This window comes from Parasteatoda tepidariorum, chromosome 12 (genome assembly GCF_982258835.1).
Source record: "Parasteatoda tepidariorum strain Cologne lab strain chromosome 12, Ptep-v5.0, whole genome shotgun sequence".
In the NCBI taxonomy this organism is placed as follows: domain Eukaryota; kingdom Metazoa; phylum Arthropoda; class Arachnida; order Araneae; family Theridiidae; genus Parasteatoda; species Parasteatoda tepidariorum.
In genome coordinates, this window is record NC_141766.1 from 34,190,372 (window position 1) to 34,213,637 (window position 23,266).

The following is a 23,266-nucleotide window of genomic DNA, read 5'->3' on the forward strand; positions in this document are numbered from 1 at the left end:
GATGCAATTTAGGGTGCCGGTAATCCACGTAAATATCGTAATTTGATCTGGAGATTTTTCCAGTGAGGAATCAAGAAATTGTTCTAAGATGACAAAAGGTCATCGAACAGAATGGAAGATATATCACTGATTAAAGTTAATTTTTGGCATAGATAAATTAAGTTTCATTTCACAATAAAAAACCGTAATTACTTTCTTGCTAACCAATATTTACTTATTATTTCTTATTGTTAAAAATAATAATGAATGATTTATTTTAATTATGTTCAGATAAATGGTAAAAACCACGCGTCATTTTCACAAAAATCGATAATTTAAAAATATCTTGTGTACTCGGATAGATATTTGCTTCCAAAATTAGAAACTGTTTAAATAACTGGTTCACGCCCATCCTATTATCCTATTATAATATCGGATTATTATAGGTGAAAACTGCTCTTATCATCATTTTGAAAGCAAACATTTTTATAAATTTCTAACCTTTAAAACATGTATAACAAAAACTACGCCTTTGTGAAAGAAAAGAAAAACTTCCGTGAACATTAATTTTTCCTTTTGCACTATTAGCACTTAAGATTTTATTTATGTATCAAATAAAATAAAATCTTAAAAGGTTAATAAAGAAAGTAAAAATTAAAAGAAAGTTGAAAATAGCTAAATTATTGAGCTAATTCAAAAAAAAGAGACATATTCCTATAATAATTAAAAATAAAGGTCTAAAGCAGTGATTCTCAACCTTTTTTTAGGGCGGAACACTTTTAACGATTTCGAAATTTGACGGCACACAATGAAAAAAATTAGTTTAAAAGTTGTTTACGTGAGCATTAATTTTTCATTTTGCACTATTAGCACTTAAGATTTTATTTATGTATCAAATAAAATAAAATCTTAAAAGGTTAATAAAGAAATTAAAAATTAAAAGAAAGTTGAAAATAGCTAAATTATTGAGCTAATTCAAAAAAAAAGAGAATAATTCCTATAATAATTAAAAATAAAGGTCTAAAGCAGTGATTCTCAACCTTTTTTTAGGGCGGAACACTTTTAACGATTTCGAAATTTGACGGCACACAATGAAAAAAATTAGTTTAAAAGTTGTTTACATACCTATAATACACTGTGTTAAATAGTTTGTGATAATAATCTTGAATGTGAAATAAAATAATGTGTACTACAAAAGCATGTTTATTAAGGGATTTATTATTTCTTTTGACTAATTTTTTATTAGTTAGTAAGAGTTATTTTTTTGCTGGTTATTAATTGTTAGCTTGTTTTCTTTTGCTATTAACTGTTATTTTTTTGTGATTTCCTGTCAACTAGTTTTTTTGCTGATTATTAATTGTTAGCTTATTTTTTGTTAGTTATCCTTTGTTAATTTGGTTTTATAACTTTTAATTGCATAGCTTACTTTAATGATTAGCTTTTATTTAAGTTTGAAAGTTAATATTTAGCTTGCTTTCCTTTGTTAATTAATAATTTTAATAATCATTAAATTTCCTACGTATTTCAACATTTTTTTAAATTGTCAAAGACAATTTAAACACTTCGTTCTCATTTTAAGAGATTGTTCGAGGCAAGACAATCACCGACAAAGATGTTCACACGGTTAAAGCATGGAAAAATTATAAAATGTGCATAGATATATATTATTTTATATATATATGTATATATATATATATATATATATATATATATATATATATATATATATATATATATATATATATATATATATATATATATATATATATATATATATATATATATATATATATATATATATATATATATATATATATATATATATATATATATATATATATATAGTGGTTGAGAGTCACTGGTCTAAAGACTTGTTGAATTATCTTCAAGAAGGTGCACAGAAAAAACAATTTCCTGGTAAAATTATAGCACCGTAAGATAATGACATTGCTGGTTTAAAAAAAGAAAAAAAAAAAGCATTATTCTAGAATATAAAACAGAAACATACGGTATTTAAACCATTCATTTGCTAATTTTTCCGTTAATATGCTAACGGTTTACCGAGAACTCTGCTTTTATAAATTATAGTTCTTATTATCACGCATTTAGTAAGAAATACAAAACTAAAAAGTAAATTATACTGAATAAATAGTTGTGCCATGCTCTAAGGTATCATGTTAAAATTACCAAATTTTACCACATTTGACACCCAGTAGCTAAATGGTTGCCCTTCACTCGGTCTTGCCACAGTTTCTCGGTTCGATCCTCGGGCCGGGCAAGGTTGACTCAGCTCTTTATTCCTTCAGTGGGTCGATAAAATAAGTACCAAGCATGCTTGGGAACTAACCACTGGGTGTTCCGAGTTGGACTGACCGCCAAACCGGAACATCTCCTCTTGCACCCCATAACATAAAAGTCAAGAAAACTGAAATGGACACAGTAGGCCTTGGCCCTCTATGGACTGTCGTGCCTCTGAGTTTAGTTTAGTTTACCATATTTACCAAATTTTGTCACAGATTATGAACCACATTTTATAATTAATTTTACCAAAATTATTACCAAAGCATTATGGTAAAATTACCGAGCTTTTTGGCGTTTTCATTGAGCCAGAAACATGGTAAAATTTACCGTATTCTAGTAGTTTTTACCATACTTTTGTTCTCAGTGTAGCGATCATAAATATTAAAAAAGTAGGAAAACTAAATTAATGTTACTGCAATTTGGTTCTAAGAATTTTTTATTTCGTTCAATTTTACCAATTTAGTTGGACTTTGAATTATAATAGACAATGCAATAAAATTTCCAGAACGTAAACTAAGAGATTAATTCAGAATAATTTGCATTAATAAAAGCAATGCATTATACGTAACTTTCAACTGAATTATACATAAATATGTATTTTTAGATCATTGTGGGGATTAGAAATGAGCTTGGACTCTCTTTTAGAAGTCCGAGGTCGTTGAATTTGAATTCTAATATTATTCTTCATATTTAGCTTACATTTTCGTGTTTTTCTATTTAAAATAATAATTTAGGATTTTTGTGTTTCTTATCAATGTGATCGATCCACTTTGAAGGAAGAATAAATCTTTTTCATAAAAATCACATTGGTATTCCTACATTAATAAAAAGTGCAAGATTGTTTAATGAATTATTATCTATAACTTCTTAGAGTCAATATATTTAGGGGCGTCCGCTATAGAAAAACTTGTCTGCGTTTCTTTTCAATGTGATCAATTAATTTACTTCAAAGAACAAATTTTCTTGCGACAATCTCATTGATATTCCATCTGTAATTCATAAAATTGTTTAAATTGTAATTTGCAATGTTCTTTAAACAATGTGTAATATTGTTTAAAGAATTATTATTTATTGCTTTCCAATTGAAAGTAAAATAAATATGAATTAAATTAAAAAAAATCTCATTGAAATGTAGTATGAACTTAAGAAAATTAGGAAGCATTTTATAAGTGAAATAAAAGAACGTTATTTTTAATTATTTTTCGATGCAGTTTTCTCTTAGCATTAGTTCATTACTAAATAATAATACTTTTGTGAGAAATAAAATTTTTCTCATTTAAGGAAATGAAAAAAATTACAAAAATCCACTTTTTTTAGCATTCTACATAAAACTTTAGTTTCTTTTTACTATACTTATCTGCAAATCTAAGATCGATATACATTTCATCTTCAGTCGTTATGTTAAGTATTTGTTTTTAGGTTAATGTCTTATCTATCATAAGATATTTTTCTTCTATATTTAAATTCAAGGTTTCTTATTTAAATTCTTAATTCTTCTCTTTTGTTTCGAGGTTCTTCATGTATCATATTAAGAATATTCAAAAGAAACTTTTTTTATATTCGAATAAAGAATACTCCAGGCACGCGAAATGTATGTTGAATATTTGATCAAAGCTTTAAATACTTTTCTATCTCTAATTTTAGGCCGTAACCTTCATTTTTACTGACATGCAAACACCAGAACGTTATGAACATGCTCTTAATTGCTATCATACAACTTATCGCCGGTCTGGAGCCTTAAGGCAGTGGTTTGATCAGGTAATATATTTAATATTTTTATTCTTATATAAATTCTATTTGGTACAAAAATTCAATTTCGTGAAAAAAAATTTTTTTCAAAAATTTTAAGTTTTTGATGATTTTAATTAATTTAAATTCTGTTTGGATATTACCAAATAGAATTTCAATTTTTGTAAAACTAAATTTTTTAAAAATAAATATTGTCTTTAATTATTTTAATTAATTTTAAATCTATTTGGTACAAAAATTCAATGTTGTGAAAATATTTTTTTTTTAAAAATTTTACATTTTTAATTACTTTTATTAATTCAAATTCTATTTGGTACCAAATATTTTTTTGCATTATATTAATATTTTCGTGAAAATATTTTCTTCACGAAAATGTTGAGTTTTTAATTTACTAACAAACATTTATTAATCAAATTTTTTTGGTTTCTTTATCCTTTCTTTACATATAAAAATATATTTCTTATGTATCATATAGTGTATATAATATAATCTATTATATTATATAATATATTCTATTTAGTCCTAAATTTCATTTTTGTAAAAATCTTTGTTTTAAATTAAGGAACAATCATTTATTAATTCTTTTTTAGGTTTCTTTATCTTTTCCTTAAATATAAAAATATATCTTCAACTACATAATTTTAACCCAATATATATATAAATGAGTAGTTTTTGTTCCATTCTAAAAAACGAAAATCTTTCTCAATAATTTATGTACGATTTTTATTTATTTATTCTTTCAACGTTTTTCACAACAGTATTACATGACTTGGATATACTTTTTAAGTATATCAACAAATTTTTAAAAATTTTACGTACAATTATACTTGACTATTGCAACCAGTTTTAAACGATTTTTAAAGCAGGCAAAAAAGTTAAAATAAAAAAAAAAACCTTGTTTATTCATCTTCATCTTAAAATCATCTAATTCTGCTTTAAAATTTAATACATTTTTGATAATTACAACTGCTTAGATTTTAAAAATTAGACGGAAAAGTAAAATGGAAAAAAAATCAAATGATTCTTCAGAAAAAATTCCTGACAGACATCTTGTTTAATCATATATTCATCTTCTTCTTAAAATCATATAATTGTGCTTAAAAATTTCATGCACAATTATATTCGATAATTGTAACTACTTAGATATAAAAAATCTGACAAAAATTGAATGACTCTTCGAAGAAAATTTCTGACAGACGCAATGTCTGTTCATATTTTCATCTTCATCTTGAACTCATATAGTTGTCCTTAAAGTTTCATGCACAATTATATTCGATCATTACAACTAATTTAGTTTTAAAGATCAGACAGGAAAATAAAATTGCAGAAAAAAAAATGTCTTTTTGAACAGAATTTCTGACATATACGTTGTTTATTTATAAATTCATGTTCATTTTAAAATCATATAACTGTGCTTAAATATTTTAAGCACACTTATACTCGATAATTACGACTACTTAGATTTTGAAAATCTGATAAAAGCAAAATATAGAAAAATTGAATAACTCTTCGAATAGAATTTCTGACAGACACAATTTCTGTTCAGATTTTCATCTTCATCTTAAACTCATATAGTTGTCCTTAAAGCTTTATGCACAATTATATTCGATCATTACAACTAATTTAATTTTAAATATCAGACAAGAAAATAAAATTGCAAAAAAAAAATTGAATGTCTTTTTGAACAGAATTTCTGACCTATACGTTGTTTATTTATAAATTCGTGTTCATCTTAAAATCATATAACTGTGCTTAAATATTTTATGCACCCTTATACTCGATAATTAGTACCACATGCATTTTGAAAATCTGATAAAATCAAAATATAGAAAAATTGAATGACTCTTCGAATAGAATTTCTTCTTAATATTTCTTCTTTCTTCGGCAGAGAATCTTGATTTTTCATTCTTTCATCTTCATCTTAAAATTAAATAACTGAAATTAGGAGCTTCATGCACATCTATCTTCGATAATTACAACTACTTAGACTTTAAAAATCAGATTTTAAGAAGAAGCAAAATTGAAAAAAAATCGAATGACACTTCGAATAGAATTTCTGACATACACATTGTTTATTTAATCTTAAAACTCAAAATGAACAATTTAGAAATACAATTCCCTATTTTCACGGCATTTAATCAATTTTTGTTAATCAATCATCGTAATAATCAGGACTGAACTATAATGTACACAAAAGGGTTGAATAAATGCGTTAAATTAACTGTTTTGTTGCTTTCTTGCGGATTTCATGAATAACTTCTTTAAGAAAGTTCATTGCACTTTCACACATGTAAATTGATCAAAAATAATAGTGTAGTTCATTAACTTGTAGTATTAACAAAAAATATATTGAGAAAGCTTTTTGTTTACTTATTCTAATTAAAATTTTTCTTCTTTTTTAAAGATAATTTGAAAAGAAAATGTTTCGTTAAATTATCCAAAACAAAAAAAAAATTTTAAAGGAGAAATCAAGTAAAATTGTTAACAACAGAAAAATTTAACAAAATTTTTTAAATTGCTCTAAACTTAAATTATAAAATTACTCACTTGCAAATTTATTTTTTATTCGCCAATAATGTTTTTACTGCTGTTAGATGTTATTTTTAAGAATTGTTTATTTTCGCATAATATTTTTTATCTCCTTTTATCTCATATATATATATATATATATATATATATATATATTTCCAATATCTAAATGACACCGAATTTATATATTATTCACCAAATAATCACCAAATCACCGTAATCACGAATTCACATTGCATCTTAGCTATCCAAAAATAAATCTATCAAATTCGGTGCTATTTTTTAAAAAAAAATTATAATTATGTTATCAACCACTTATTACAAATTGTTAATGATCTTTATCAAATATAAAAATTAATAAAAAAAATTTATTCATAGTGTTCTAATAAATTCGTAACAAAATTTAATATATTATATAATAGATTTAATTTTATAAGATATTATTAAGAGATGGTAAGATACGGCTCTTTTCAATCATTAAAATAAGTAAGTCAAACGGCGATTTCATTAAAATCTTATCATAAATAAAACGCAAATCGAATACAAAGATTGGCATACTATAGTTTTGGTTCTTTAGACAAAACCCTTCTCAGTGTCTAAACAACAGAACACATTAGAAAAATAGGGAGATAGGCACGGGAAAAGTGATTTAACCAATCAGAACAGAGGGACAAGTTTGAACAAGATAATAAAAAGTAACAGGCATAAGGGAAGTTGGAGGGAACTTCAGGGGGGGGGGCAAAAAATTCAATTAGAATAGATTTCCGTAAGTTGGAAAAGGTTTGGGTACTGGAAGAAACTAAATTATTAGAATTTTTTAAAATATGGAATGATTCCCAGAAATCAAGATCAGTACATGAAGAGAAATGCTGAATGATATTAGCGGAAGAAAATTCAAACCTATAATTAGAATTTCAACTATGTACGGCAACGAAAAATCGTTTAATATCCTTATTTCGATAAGTCAAAATTCTCACGCCCGTTTCTTATCACTCTTTTTTTTATTATCTTATTCAAAGTAATTATTCTGTTTTGATTGGTCAAGTCACTTTGCATGTGCTTATCTCTTTACTTTTCTTATTAAGCTTCTAACTTTAATTCAGCATATAAAAATACTTCTTAAAATCTGTATTTTATTCATATCATATTAAATAATCTACATACAAAATAAGATACATCGGTATTCAGATACGAAACATTATTGTTGTAATGTTTTTTATAGAGAACAATAATTTATTTTTTCAATATTTTTCTAACCATAAAACTCGCGTTATTTATACAATGTTCAATAAATGAATTAATTTTATTTATTTGAAAAAGATATGCAATAGCGAAACCAAGCGACTTTTCATTGTTAAAAAAATTCGATTTCCTTTCATACTGAACAAAAAGTAGAAAACATAATATTTCTTTTCCTTTAGAAATACCTACAAAAAAGATATAAGTATAAAAAACTTTTTTATTTCATTTTTTTAATTTAACTTTTTGTTCCATTAAGCAAGCTGTAGCAGAAAGATTAAAATTGTTTATTTCTGTAAATGAATTGGCAGACGATACCGAAGGCATAAAAGTTGGAGAAAAAAAATTATTTACTTTACGTCTGCGTTTTACACGTAACAATTGAAAGAAAACCACGATAATGAATTCTTTTAAAGGGATTTTATATAAATTGCAGAAAAGGAAAAATAAGTTTAAATTATAGAATAAATTGATCGGATAATAAAATATAAATAAAATCCTTAAAACAGTGAAAAAATATTTTTTTAATTAAATTAAGATATGCTCCCTCAAAGAAGAAACATTGTTTCAGTAGATAATTCTCTTTGGTATTTTACTCGTAACAATAGAATAAGAAAACGATAATTAATTGTCGAACAGGGATTTTGTACAATTTGCGGAAAGGTAAAGTAAAAAGAAATAACTAAATGCATGATTACTCAATCAAATCATCATTGTTCAACAGCTTGTTCTGCCGTATATCTTTAATCTTTCAAGTGTGAACAAAGGGTGACAAAGAACAATGCGACTTATTCGTGACATTAATATAGAGAATTCAAACGAATTTCCGAGTTAAAAATGAAGAGAAAATTGTTTATGGTGATTTCGTGATCTATGTGGGGGCGTAGATAAAATACTCAAAACAACCTTTTATACTTTCTTTCTGTTTTGTGGCCTAGAATTATACTCATTATCTTATTTTTCCTTGTTAAGAGCACGTTTTTTGATTGACAGGTCTTTCTTTAAAATTCCTATTCTAAGTCGGAGTTGCTTTAGCTTTATCGAATTAAAAATCAAATTTAGCTAATTTTTTATTCGCTTTATTTTTAATACATAAATGCTTTCATAAAACTGAGCAAATCTAAGTCAAAAGTCTGAAACTTTTTATCTTGCTGGCAAACGGTGCAGTGCGTTCATTTGAAATTAATAAAAATTCTTGTTTTAAAAACATCTGATCTAAATCGTTATTTAAAAATTTGTAAATATTTGTGTTTCGAACAGTTATTTTTGTTACGTTATGAATATAAAATTGCTTTAGCCACCTAATATTTAATTAAGCACTTTAATTAGCTGTTGTTTGTTAACAGTTTTATTAAAAATTATTTTATGAATAACTGTTATCAGCCTATATTGATTGTTAAATTTGAAAAGTAAAAAATTTAAAAGACTAGAAAAATTTAAAAAATATGTTCTTAATTTCCAAAAACTCTTATTAATTACTCATAGACTGTAAAGAGATTCTCAGATTTTTTTTAAATATTCGACTGTTCTATTCATTTTAAAGTATATAAAAAATTTGAATAAAGTAGCAAATCCTTGGATAAATTTTTTTTGTAGAATTTTTATCTACCTTATATGTACTAATTTTGCTTTCTCATGCTAGGTTAAGCCTAATTTTTACAATTAATAGTCTCAATTTGTCTATTATGGTCTCAGAAAAATTTAAATTCTTAAGACTGTATGCATTGTGTAGAATTTTTATTATCCTAATAAGTGCTAATTTTGCTTCACTCATGCTAGATTAAGCCTAATTAGTGCTAATAAACTTAAATTTTGTCTTAAAATACATATGTTCTCGAAGGTCATTAACAAATTTTCTTTTGTCATTTAAGTATGTGGACACGAAAGTGAAATGAAATACACATTTTTAAACTCTGCGGATTATACATTATTATTAATGAGCATTTGTAGTATTTTAATAATGATTTTTTTTTTTCAAATTTTTTAACAAAGCATTTTTAGAAAAATTCATGCTTCAAATATTCCCAGATTTGTGTAAACACTTATTTATTTATTTGATGCATTTTATGTTACATGAAATATTTAAATCATATAAACTGAGTGATCTACAATGACCACCCTTGAAGTACAAAAAACTGAATTAAAAAAGGGTGCACATCAGAGGCGGCAAATTGATTTTTAAGTGAGGAAAAGCAAAAACATCGCAGAAATCTGAATTACTTTTGAGGAAGGTGGATTTAAAAGCATCAAAGCCTATTTCATTGCATCATACTAGATAGTGCTATATCCAGCGCAGTATCAATTAAGATGAAGAGCAGATGAAGAAAATTTTTTTTAGATTCCTTCTTACTATACTGAGTCTTGTAGGTCACGAAGAATACTCTGCAAAGCTCTCTATTTTACAATTAGCCAACGACATCAACATCACAAAGCTGTTGACGAATTAATGTTTAATTTTACACACAAATTAATTAATTATAAAGTTAAATAAGTTTTGAAGTATAAGTTTAAAATTATGGAATTAAAAATGTGAAGATATGAACAGAGCACGAAAGGAAGTGTAATTGCCTTTCTGCAAAATTGCATGATTGTAGGTTATCTTTAACACATCGGTTTGTTTTTTAAGACTGTCATTATGTGGTAAGTAAATAAGATTTACAGTCCATTTACTTCCCCTTTAAGTATTTTTATGCCTTGTCTGGGATTACATTATATTTTCACTGGTTATCCTCTGGCCAAATAAAAATAATGAAGAAAAAGACTCCCTCATTAATTCGTCAACAACATTACGAAGTTTTTGACGAATTAATGTTAAATTTTACACTTTATGTATAAATTAATTAATTATAAAGTTAAATAAGTTTAAAATTATGGAATTAAAAATGTAAAGATATGAACAGAGCACGAAAAGAAGTGTAATTGCATTTCTGCAAAATTGTATGATTGTCGGTTATCTTTACGTCTTTCAAGACTGTCATTATGCGGTGAGTAAATACGATTTACAGTCCATTTATTTTCCATTTAAGTATTTTTTTATGCATTGTCTGGGATTACATTATATCTTCCTGGGTTATACGCTGGCCAAATTAAAATAAAGAAGAAAAAGACCCCCCACTTCTTTATATCGATCCATTGCGACCTGTTGGCTAAAGGTGGGAGTTTCCAAAGAAAGAAAAGTTCTTTATCGGTTAATATTTACTGTCCATTCTGTGGGGAAGAAAAAAAAATTGAAATCGATAAGAGTTAGAGATTTTTGTGTGGTATCTAAGTGCTGTTGCTTTCACCTGGTCACGTGATCTATGTTCGTAGTAATAGGTCGATAATGTTTCGAAGAAGCAGTCAGGACACAAACTTAGCGATGACATGCGTGGACCATGACAACGTCTCAGACATTGAATTTGATTAGCAATCTCACCACGTTGTTACTTATCTATTCTGACTTGGTATTAGATAAATGATAGTTATTATTCGGGTTAGCCATTTCTAACTGGTTCTTTTCTAACCTACTATTACCTTTTCTTTTATTTCAACGCGGTTTTGTCTGTGTTTTAAGGTAACGCATTTTTTTAGTTTTGTGCTTTTTCGGCGTGTATAATTAAACTGGTGTTTATAGGTTTTACAGTAGTAAACAAAATGTCAAGCAGTGAGAGAAAAGTGCAACAAATATTTATAACGAAAATGTTACAATTTATTGTGGTTGATAACCAGCTAGCTGAAACACTTAACCGATGCATCTCTTACTAACAATACAAATAATAAACAAGTTTCTTAAATGTAAACAACAATTCGAATTGACCGATATACAATCAAAATTATTTAGAAATCTTCGAAAAAGATTCTCTTGTGAACCAATGGATGCTTGGATTTGTTTTTAAATTGTACAATTAATTCTTTCTACACAGATTCTTTCTGTTGTGACCTTTCAAATTCCGTTTATTTATATAAAGATATCAGCTGATAATGAAAACTGACATAGATTGTTGAAAAACGACAGTGAACCGAGCAAAACTCCAACATTTAAAAATGAAACTATTCCAAGTTGTATGGGACTTAAGTTCAAAAAGAATTTAAGGACGCTGATGACCAATTCAGTATTACCACGCCTGACTATGTTATTTCAGAATTGGAATACTGCCTACAATGCTGTATTAAAAGTTTACCACTCCTTTCAAAATTTTTTAGATGGCTCTCAAAAACCAGTTACAATCTTCTCAGTAACATTTCTTTTTGGAAGCAACGCAAAATGTAGAATATACTACCACAGATTGTGGGGAATGGGAAATATATGCGGGGATGGATATGTATCAGATGATGATGCAACTCCAGAGCCTGAAGACATCAAATCTACCAACCGAAGAGATCGCCGCGAAACCAATGAAAAGTATCCAGGTATTCACTATTTCGAAGAAAACCGGCTTCAAGATGAGGTATTTCGTGGGAAAGAAATTGACAAATCTGAACCTAAATGTAGCTGCTATGGTCCTACCCCTGAAGAACGTTTTTTTATACAACGCTGTCCTCATCCACAGGTGCTGAATACGACGATATCCAAAGATTTGGCAGAAATCACTGAAGAAAGTAAGGCCAAAGCTCAAGAACTCAGGCAGGAGCGTATACATCTCATTAAGCGGAAAGTTAAAGACATCACTGGAAAAGACGTGGACTTCGACACCAGTGAGTAAAAAAAATTATGGTTTAATTTAATTAGCACAATTTTATTTGTCATGAATATTGCACAATTTTATTTGTCAATTTGACACTGATAATTGGTACTTATGAAATCCAACATTTTCATTTTTAACGCAAAGCAATTATTTTACAAAAAATTTCACGCTTCGAATTGGTACACTATAAAAAAATTCCGTATCAAATTACGCTAATAAGTACCAGCACTCAGGGTTCTGATACTTTTCACCGTAAACTTCATTTTTACCGGAACATGTTGCGGAACAAAAGATATAATATGCCGCAATTTTTACCTGTGAAAATTACGGTATAACATTTAACGGTAAAAATGGACTTTATGCTAAAATGGATTTTATGGATGATGCACCCATAGTGCCGGTATTTTATACCGTAATTTCATCCAGAATTTTTTACAATTTTTTTGCATTCTTTAGTAACATCTGACTATTATCACCACATGTCTGTTGTCCAAGTAAGAAGTGCATAATATTTCCCACAAATTTGATTTAGTGAGCCGCATTATTTATTTGTAACTGATAAAGCACAAATAAATGTATCTGTTTTTTTTCAACATAATTACTTCTAAGACATTAAGGAAACTAACTACTTCGAGCATAATATATAATATATATATATATATATATATATATATATATATATATATATATATATATATATATATATATATATATATATATATATATATATATATATATATATATATTGCAAACCACTCTATTTATTTGTATTTAAATGTTTTTTTCTTTTAAAACTTAAAGATAACTCACAACGCGCGGTAGAATTCGATAATTAAGGAGCCTGATAAGATATCTGTTTAAGTAATATTTAATCACACTTAAGAATTATCATCACAATTATCATCAATCTAGTAAGCATACCTATTGTTAACCACAAATTTGTTTTTTATGTCACTAACTTCGCCCGATAGCATTAAAAAAAAACTTGATATAATATCTGTATATGCAGTATTTAACGACACTTAACAAATTGACACCATATGTTTTTTGTCGACATAATAAATGCCTAATATTCCCTAAAAATTTGCATTTTGCCAAACTATTTATTTGCAACTGAATAAAACAAATAAATTATTTATGTTTCACTATTATTTCTTCTGAGATTTTAATGTAATTAACTCACTACTTTCGATAGTATTTAAAAAATTAACCTGATCAAATAGCTATATATGCTGTAAAAAATCCTACTTAATAATTGTAATTTCGTGTACGCTGACAACATATACAGCTTTTAATATTCCTCCACAAATGTGCATTTTGTAAGTCACTAAAATTTGTTTCTCACGCATTTTAAAAAACGAAACTAAATTTGACATAATACAAATTTTAATTATTTCATTTATATTTAATATTATTTTACAAATAATTATTCCGATTTATTTATAATTAATGTCCTTTTTTATAATATTATTATAGTCATATAAAATTATTTTTATTTACGTATAGTTACGATAGTTTTGTTTTCAGTTTATAAAATTTTAGTTTTTAATACTCTGCACTGAGAAAACAAGTATTGTCAAACATACTAGGATATGGTAAAATTTGTAATCGTGTTTCTGACACTATGGGTCGGTAATTTTTACGGAATGATTTTAGTAAAATTAACAAAACAATGTGATTTTATGATGCGTGATAAAATTTGGTAAATGTTGTAAAATTTAGTAATTTTATCATTAAAGTGCGGCATAAAAATCCATTTCTATCCTTAAACTTATTTTACAGTTTTGTATTTTTTACTAAATGAGCGAAACTAAAATCTATAATTTTGAATACCAGAATTTCCGGTTAACTGTTTCCATGTGAACGGTTAAAATATAAATGAATGGTTAAATTACCTTATATTTTGGTTTTAATAACAAGAATTATGTGTTTTTTTTTGGAAATGTCATTACCATACGGTATGATAATTTACCAGAATGATTTTTCTCCGTTTAGGGGTTTATATAACCCATGCTCACTGTCACAGTTTTCCTCACAGATCATTTTGCGGCCGTTCTTGCTTCACTGGTTCAGAAAATACTATTATAAAGTCGTCTCTATAATAAAGGCGTCTATAAAAAAGTCTTGTTTCGACAATATGCTTGTATATAATCCAAAACTGTATGGAATTTTGACAGAACATGGATAACAAACTTATCCGTCCCAAGTTATTGAAAGAAGTATTACATGCAATAGTAAAATGTAAATTTATTATAAATGTGTAAAAAAATTTGGAATTTTCTGTACAAGAAACTTAATATTATTCGCTTTCGTTAAAGGAAAATTTAAGTAAGATTAAGGAAATTTGCGTCTTTTACAAACAAAATTAAGCTGATGTTTAGGGTTCAAAATTTAAAATTACGCAAAACATGTTACACATTGCTTTGTTCTTTTATTTCCATTTTTACCGTTACTTGCTACGGAGCAAAAAATCTAATATACCGTAATTTTTGCAGTGATAATTACCGTAGAATCACTGGATCACTCCAATTAAATAAATATTACTGTAAAAATTACGGTATAATTTTTAACAGTAAAAATGGATTTTTTGCTAAAATAGGTTTTACGAATCAAGCACTCAAATCACCGGTAATTTACTGTGATTTGATTCGGTATTTTAACAGTGTAAGTCGATATCAAATATATGAGTTTTAAAATGTATTAAGTGATGAGAATGAACATTGCAAGCTTCAAATTAAAAAAAAAATTAAGTAATCAATCATCTGTACTTCGATTGATTGTTGTTTGAATGGGAAGGAAAGAAATACACAATTTATACAAATAACTGTCACTTAAATACAATCGAACGAAAAGTCTAAAGCTGATTTAAATACTCACCTCGTGACCTGAGTAATATTAAATTTAATAAATAAATAAATGATTCAATTTTAAATAAATGTATTTGTTTTTAGCAGTTACAAATAGATAATGTTACTAGAAAAATACAAATTTGTTGGAAATATTAGGCATATGGAGAAAAAAAAGTCTGGTAAAATTATACTGTATGGTAATGAAATTTCTGATGAGAAAAAAAAAATTCTGGTTAATAAAACCAAAATATAAGCTGTCATTTGATAAATTTTCTGCTTACACAGTAATGGTTTGACAGTAAATCTGGTTTTCATAATTATAGTTCTTATTACCACACGTTTCGTAAAAAATACAAAAATAAAAAGTAAATTTCAGGTATCATGATAAAGGTATCAGACATGATGATCAATTTAACAAATTTTACTATATTTATCAAATTTTATCACGTTCCATAAAATTACACTTTAATGTTAATTTTACCAAAATCTTCGGAAATGATCACCGAGTTTTTTGGTTTTCTCGCAGAGTCAGAGTAAATTTTACCATATTTTGGTAGTTTTGCCCATACTTTTTTCTCAGTGCCCTTATAATGTGAATAGTATACATGTAGCGACAACTTTAAAGTGTGTTTAATTAGTGCATATATTGGTATTTTATCAGTCTATTTTTTATTTAAATTATAGGGATGCAGTATCACTAGGCCATTGCGGTGCAAATTGCTTCTTTAATTTTCTGAGTTATATAAATTTTCGTTTTTTAACACAAATAATTCGTGTTACGTTGATATCGGTAAAAAATAAATTTACCCCCTTTCCAGAAGCTGCGTTAGCCTTTTATATTTATGCATTACAGTTTTATTTAAATTCTATTTTTTAAATTATTTTTTTCTTTTCTAATATTACTTTATTAATTATAACTTTATTAATTATTATAAATTATTAACGGTAGAGAACCTTATTTTTTTTGCTAATATTTATTATCAGTTCAATGATAAATACAAAAGTAATTTTAAATCAAAAAGCCCAAGCACTCTCGCTCCCTACGCAGGTTGATCAAAGTGGTCACCCACCAGCCTACTGACCGCAGCCAGTGATGCTTGACTTCGGTTTTCTACTGGGAACCTTATCTTTATGATCTGTCCAATGGGGGACTATTTCAGATATACACTATGAAAACATAGTAATAAGTTAGAGTAATAATGCCAGAATGTCGAAAACTAAATACTTAATTTTTCATATTAACCCCTTCCTTCTCGCTCCCGTGAAAATGACGGGGTGAGATTCCGCCCGCTATTTCTCGCTCCCGTGATATTGACGGGCTGGAGTGTTCAGTAGTAACTCGCCAATAAGTATAAAACTAATTCATTTCCTTGCCCGGAAAAAATTTTATTTCTCATTTTACACACCTGATGGCAGTACCAGGTTATTTTTAAGGTAATTGTAGATAGTTAGCTTATTTTTAACTACTTGCAGCACTATTCAAATACGTAATATAAATACAAAAGCCAAAAAAATAGGCACTTTTATGATTGTTTTCTTGAAAATTAACCGATCGTTAAGGGGTTAAAACCATAACTATTTTAATGTTATGTTATTTATGATTGTCATTTAGAATACAATTTTAGCTGTGATTGTCATAATCGTATTTATTATTAAAACAATTAAAACATTATTTCATAATTATTATTATTTTATTTATAATTATTATTTGTTGAGGATAATTATCATTACCTTTTTTATAATTTTGCGCTTTTAAAAATTATTAAGATTTTATTTACAGTAGTCGGAGGTAGTGTGCTATAAGTAGCGAAACTGCTGTCGCTACTTTTTTCGTAGTTTGTAGTTTTGTGTGCTACATTTTTTTTAAAGTTGTGTTGTGAGTTGTACGATGAAAAAAAACAATAGTTTGTTGCGATTTCTGAGTTAAGAAATGAGTTCAAACTGGGCTAATTTTTCTAATCTGATTGGTACAAATCTTCGCGGGTCCGTGAATAAACGCAATGAAATGACACAGCGAGAACCGAGCATTAATACGAATTACATCTGATGGCCCAGAACAGGTAGTTCTAGTCATAAAAATTGACAACAATTGCTTGTTTCATATTCTTCTGGAAATATTGGAATTGAAATCACATATATGCAATTACTTTTATCCATGGTTATTGCTTTTGTTTTTATAAATACAAAAAAATGACCGATACTTTAAATGTTCATGAGGATAGTATTAAACTGTCCTGGCAATTGAAAGCAAGAACAAATTCGCAAAAAAAAAAAGTTTTAAAATAACAAACTGGTTCCTGAAAACATGGATAAATATTTCTTAACATTTCCTCGCAACCCATCAAATTAGACCTTTTTTAAATTTTTTTAATTCATTTTGAACATTGGTATAAAAATTAAGTTCTCCAACAAAAATCGTCTCTTTTAAGTTGTGAAATAGGGACTACATTTCGAAAGAAGTTTGGAGAAAATTAGCTGTACTTATATCTAACCACATTTGTTATAAAGTAGTTGTAGCTATAGTCAACTAATATATATATCATTCTATGTCTTATTTACTGTACTTACCTCCTTACATAATCTAGACATAAAAGGAGATATATTCTCATTTAAAATATGCATAAATAAAATTATAAAAAAATTGTTTCGGTGTAAAATTTAAATTTGTGTGAAACAAGGCAAACATATTCGATAAATACTTCTCAACTGTTTCACATTGTTGTTAGAAGTAAAGAAGAAAAATGTTCAAAATATGGCTGAATTCTAATCACTAAAAACCATTTGTTAACGTATTAAGATCACGTATGGAATTCACAAAAATAATTAAATCGAACTAGTATGGCACTAAATATTTAATATAAATCACTAATTAGCGTGACTAGTTTTAAAGAAATGGTGCTACATTTGGTTAATTTAATTTATTCAGTTGTTTTATTTTACACTTCAAACACTTTTATTGAGCCTGTAGTCTGAGTCGCCAGTTTTAATTACTTAAACATTCAGAAACTTACCTTGAGAGTAATATTAGAAATATTTTTAACATTTCACGACGCTGAACATTTGGATTTCAATTTTTAGCAAGCACAGCATTATATGTGCGACTGTTGATGCTTTCTAAAGCACAGAGCAGAGAGATATACATTATCTCTGCGTTATTTAAATATTAGCGTTTTATAAAATGGGATTAACGTTTAGATGCAGATAGTTCTACACAGGGTGTTCCATAAAAATCACCCTTCATGTGTATTTTTTAGTCCTTACATAAAGAAAAACTCTCTATGCACATTAAGAGCACTTATTAATATTTAAGCTAGGAAAAAACAAAATCCCTAATGAAATTTTTAAAAATTCGATAGAGGAAAGCGAATGTAATAGACATCAAAACAGATTTAATTTTAGATTGAAACTTGAAGGTGTTTCTAAAAATCCTCTTTCTACCCATCTCTGCTTCCTAACACTATCAAACTAGACTTGCAGACTGTAACATGTTCCTTCCTGAACTGTGATTTATCAGATTTCGATAGCATTTTAGCTTTTTATTCGGTTAACTATTAATTTGAGTCATTCCATGTGTATCATTTTTGTTTTCATTTTGATCAGGTTTCTAAAAAAACATGTTAATTGAAGGTGATCTTAACCAAACATCCTCTACATCCAGTCATAGAGAAAAACAATTCCAGTAAAATTGCCGTTTTGAAATACAAATGCATTTCTGATAAAAATAAATAAATAAATAACATAATTCTGGTTAATTAAACTAAAATATACGGTACTTAAATCAGTCATTCAGTAATTTTTCCGTTCGGCTGCTAACGGTTAACTGAAAATTCTGGTTTTCAAAATTATAGTTCCTATTACCACACACTGAATAAAAAGAAAACAACTGAAAAGTAAATTTAAGGGAATAAATGGTTCTTATGCCGAGCTCAAAGGTCTGATGATAAAACTATCAAATTTTACCACATTTACTAAATTTTTACACAAATAAAATAATCATATTTTTTTGTTACTTTCACCAAAATCATTACCGAGCGCTTTGGTTTTCCCATAGAACTCGAAACAATTTTAGTTTACTCTGTCATCTTTCTCCAAGTGATGATTTGTGATATTTTTGTAATAAGTAGTTCCAAAACCGGGTTCATATATATATATATATATATATATATATATATATATATATATATATATATATATATATATATATATATATATATATATATATATATATATATATATATATGCATAGCACAATAAAAACAAAGAGAAAAACGAAGAAAATTAATAAGTTTTATTAACTGCGCATAAGCTGCAAGTATATAGAACTCATAAATTAAGCTAAAATATTGAGAAAATATGGAAAATAATAAAAAATAATGACAAGAGAGGAAAATTATTGAAAATAATTTTTCAAAAGTATTTAAAAAAATATAATTTTTGATATCTAAGAAAAAAAAGAAAGAAAAAAGAGAAAGAAATTAAAAATCCGGAAAACAGAACAAAGAAAAGATATAATCTCTTCATCAGCCCACACAATTATATCCGCAAAAAGGAGTGCTTTCTAATATTGCATTAATATAGCCAAAGAAAAATATATCAATACAATAGTGTGAGGAGCACTAAAAAAAAATTGAAACGAAATTAGAACACGTTAAGTAAAGAATATATACGAAAAAACAAACAAATATATCAAGCAAAAACAGAAAATAAAATTTTAAGAGATTAGAGAACAGTACACGAAAGGAAATCTACATAGTGAGGAGCGAATAAAATGAACAAATGAACATATATGTATATATATATATATATATATATATATATATATATATATATATATATATATATATATATATATATATATATATATATATATATATATATATATATATATATATATATATATATATATATATATATACATATATATATATAATATCTCACACGGTAAAAAAATGTTCAGTTTGTATTTGAAAAATATTTAAAATCCTAAAGAATTCTTAAGAACGTATTACAACTGCTAACAACAATGCTTTTATAACGCAAAACTTTGGTATAATAGTAATGCCTTTGAGCATTGTTTTCATGTTCCTTTCTTTTAACGTAATTGTTTTAATAAATTTTAATAAATAATATGAAAAAAATCGTAAAATTTTTTTTCGTTATAAATGTTGAAAATTACTGTATTGTTTCTTATGCGGTGTACTACTGTATTGTTTCTATGATAATATTATCCAGTCTTGCAGGATTCTACTCTAAGTTGGACTGTAAATGTCATTTAATAAAAAATTAAGGGATGGCTTTGAAATGAGAAACTAAATAAACGTGATTCCATTATACAATTTTGTTTATTGTCTTCTCCTTGTTTGTTGTTTTTTAAGAAGATTTCGCCATAATATTTTATATGCTTTAACTCTTGAAACTATTTGGAAATTGTGTTATTCACCAAGCTGATATTATGAGACCCTTTTTGACGATTATTTTTTTTAACTATTATTATATTTACTACAGTTCTTTTCTATTATCAGGAAGATAACATTAAAGATATTAACAAATTTTTCAACAGAAGTAGACAATATTGAAGATCCTAACTAAGCAATTTTTACAACTATTATGTCTAACTAACTTACGGAAATATATACTGCGCAGAGAAAAAGAATATGCCCAAAATTACCAGAATATGGAAAAACACCGAAAAACTCGGCAATCATTACCAAAGCACTATGGTAATGATTTTGGTAAAATTAACCATAAAATATGATCATATAATGTATGATAAAATTTGGTAGTTACGGTAAAATTTAGTAATTTTATCACGATACCTTAAAAAAATGCTTAAAAACTATTTATTCGGTAAAATTTACTTTTCAGTTTTGTATTTTTTACTAAATGTGTGGTAATATGCTCTATAATTTTTAAAACCAGAATTTCCGGTAAACCGTTACCATATGAACGGAAAAATCACCAAATTAATGGTTTAAATACCGTATATTTTAGTTCTTAATACCTTAATTGTGTCATTTTTTACCAGAAATGTCCTTACAATGCGATAATTTTACGGTAATTTACAATATTTTTTCGGTTTGCGTTATAAGACTATTTTGAAAACTCATGAAACGAAACTGTAAAAAGCACAAATTATTATCCAATCAAAATAAATATGTAGTAAATTAATGTTTAATGTTATAGTAAATTATAGTTTTAGAATACTTAAAAGTAAGTTTTATTAGCTTATATCACACTCTTTTTCGCAATTTAATCTAGTTATCATTTAAATAACTTCCTTTATTTTAATATTTTGCATTCTATATTTTCTATCACACTCAAAAACTCTTTAATAGTACCCAAAACTCAGATATTAAAATGTTATTCAATATATGTTTCAACTTGAATATAGGTCCTAATTCTTTATTTTCTCTTTTTTCTCCAACATTCAAAAATCAATTATTTGTACCATTCATTAAAATGATATCTGTAATGCGCTTAGAATTCATTAAATGATTTAACTTTTTTACATTCTCTATTTTCTTTAGCACTGAAAAACCCGCTACTAGTACCGATTCAAAATATTATCAGCTACAATAAACGGCCACAAATTGAAAATATATATAATCAATACTAAAGAAAGGACACTTCTATATATTGATTTCTTAGATGGAGATTTCTGAATATGAAAAATAACTTTTACTATCACCTTTTCAAAACAATTGTTTGAATATTTATGTTGCGTAGTATCTCTAATGAAAACGCATTAGCACTTAAAGAATACATTATAGCTCAGAGACTGGTATTCCTAACTAGTTCTTTCTCATAAAATTTTTTAGCCATTTTAATTCATTTAAAAGGACTAAAACATTTAAAATAAAACATGGATTAGAGAGGTTATATTGTTCGGTTAACCATTTTTAACTATTTAAATTATTTATATTTCAAAGAGTGTATTGACTAGAAATTTTGTGTTTCCAAGCAGCTCAAGTATTGACCCATATTGCTAAGGACTGACATTTAAATTACAAAAAGAGAGTGCCGACTGCAAATGAGTCTCGAATGTTTTCTTTTTTATTTAAAAATCATCACGCGATAAACAAAACCACGACTCTCTTATCGACATTTGCTACAACATTCATGTTTGATATAACTTATTGACTAAAAGCAATAGAGAAACATACGATACTGGCTTGTTTGTTTTTCATAGATCTTATTATTTTATGATAGAAAATATTGAAAAATACCTGAATTTCTAATCAATTTTCTTTATAAGAAGGGGTTATAAAATGCATTTGTAAATTACATTTGGTTATTGATTAAAATATCACACACAAATCATTTGCTAATTGCAATATAGAAAATTAGTAATAAACTCTGCGTGATAGTTTAATAAAAAAATATATTATAAGATGCACTGGGGAAAAATTATGATCAAAACTACCAGAATATTTTAAAATTGAAAGTGTTTCTGGTTCTATGGTTACACCAAAAATCTTAGTAGTTTTTATTGTAACGCTTTGGTTATGATTTGGTAAAATTAACAATAAAATATTTTTTATCATATGTTATAAAATTCGGTCAAAAAGTAAAATTTGGTAACTTTATCATGATACCTTAGAGCATAGCATAAAAACAGTTATTTGGTTAAGTTTACTTTTCAGTTTTGTATTTTTTAATAAATGTGTTGTACTTAGAGCTTTAATTTCGAAAACTAGAAATTCCGGGAAATCGTCTCCTTCTGAACAGAAGAATTTACAAATGAATAGTTCAAATAACATATATTGTGGTTTTATTAACCAGAATTATGTTGTAATTTTCTTCCAGAAATGGTATTACCATAAAGCTCAGTAGTTTTACCAGATTTATCTTCTTTTTTTTTTAGTTGATGAAAATTACATAAGGTCAAAGACATAGATTATTTAAAAAAATAAATAAATAAAACCAGTATTGAATTAAAACTACTTTAAAACATTT

At 26.5% G+C, this 23,266-nt stretch overlaps 1 non-coding gene across 2 annotated transcripts in view; it reads left to right on the forward strand.

The window, feature by feature from the left end:
• LOC107454187 (uncharacterized) overlaps positions 1-23,266 on the forward strand; it is a 213,274-nt gene that overhangs the window by 183,153 nt on the left and 6,855 nt on the right. For both annotated transcript variants that reach the window (XR_015430869.1, XR_015430868.1), the window contains exons 9-10: positions 3,925-4,038; positions 12,327-12,471. This is a non-coding gene — a transcript (uncharacterized LOC107454187). The remainder of the gene's footprint in view (positions 1-3,924; positions 4,039-12,326; positions 12,472-23,266) is intronic.